This window comes from Psammomys obesus, unplaced genomic scaffold, assembly GCF_907164565.1.
Source record: "Psammomys obesus unplaced genomic scaffold, mPsaObe1.curated_primary_1811, whole genome shotgun sequence".
NCBI lineage: Eukaryota > Metazoa > Chordata > Mammalia > Rodentia > Muridae > Psammomys > Psammomys obesus.
In genome coordinates, this window is record NW_026596244.1 from 8,411,663 (window position 1) to 8,413,153 (window position 1,491).

Here is a 1,491-nt window from a genome sequence, read left to right on the forward strand (position 1 = left end):
CAAAAAGTTGCCCATAGCCTCTAAAGCGAATCACAATTTTTAGAAATCTCTCAGAAGAAGCTTTTGACTCCTTCCTACATCTTTTACGGACTACTGTTTTTCACACTGGGAAAAATGGTGCAAGAACCAACACTGATTCTAGTGAAAACCAGACACAATTCCATTTCTAGTAGATAAGTACCTAGAATAATGAGCCAGAATTCAAGGCAAAGGTCAGTGACACGTGCACCAGCAGCCTTTGTTCCTCACCACAGGAAGCTCCAACTGCAGCAAATGCTATTGTTTTTTTTTTATCACCACAAATAGGATTTTTTATTTGTCACTGTTAAAAATCTGGCTTTTAAATAGATTCTTGGGCTGGTGGTTCATATCCATCAGCTTGCTAACCTGTCTCTCGCCAGTCACTTTTCCAGAACTACCACCTTCTCCATGGAGCTCCATCAGTTTTCCCAATTCAAACATGGGCTTCTTCAGCATCTTCACTTTCCTAACGACATCATGGAGAGCATAAATGGACTGGCAAGCCTTTTCTATGTCGTTCCCAATGCTGCCGGGAATCAACTTATTAACCACTTCCTTCAGGTCGTTTGCCTGCACTTCTCGGGTCTTCATCTTCTTCCGGATCTGGCGGACCTGCTGGTGCTGCGCATAGGATGTCTTGCTTATCTGGTTGTTGCATTTTTTAGTGAAGTCAGCACACACACACACACACACACACACACACACACACACACACACACACGGAGCAAGTCACCATCAGTCACCTTGACATCAACATGAGCTTCAATCATGGTTTGCCTCATTTTGACCGTGGAACACAGTTTTCCCAGGTAAGATCCATGCTGTGGAAGTTAGTCTTTGCCCTGGACATCCTCAGTAATTAGTCTGAATTTTCTAAATGCAGCTTCATCATTCTGCATGTCGGCAAGGCTCACTTCAAACACACGACCCTTGAGGCCATCAGATGATATTTTGGTTCCTTGAGTCCTCATGACGAGTGTTTTGCTAATGTTTCTAATATTGAGCGTAGCCGGAGCTTTCACATCATACCAGTCTTTTTTAGAAGATGGATCAACCACTTTCTTCTTGGCTCCCTTCTCCCCGCCTTTTGTCAGGTGCTTGTTCTTGCTCACTGCCATCGTGCTGCTCAGAGAGCTGAAAGGGAAATGCTAGTTTTTATTCCACATCTTACAAGAGAAATTCACAAACCAGTGAGGAAGCTTAGAAACCATTGTCTTCTGACTTATAAGCTGTTGACTCAAGAAATACAGTTTTTATGTCAAAAGGGTAAGAGACTTCTCATTTTGGAGCCAAGTACAAGTGACGATGGCCTTAGAACACAGATTTAGATTGACATAGTACACATTCCTATGTTTGTGACATTTATATGGTGACATAATAAAGTCATAATGCTTTTGAACTACAGTGGTCAACACAGTTGGTAGCTCAGCTTAGGCCTCAGGTGCTATGATTTGATGACATCCTTACTTT

The 1,491-nt window shown here is 42.5% G+C and overlaps 1 pseudogene; it reads right to left on the bottom strand.

The window, feature by feature from the left end:
* Positions 1 to 340: 340 nt before the first annotated feature.
* Positions 341 to 1,139, bottom strand: LOC129668604 (40S ribosomal protein S3a-like; annotated as a pseudogene).
* Between the last annotated feature and the right edge of the window lie 352 nt (positions 1,140 to 1,491).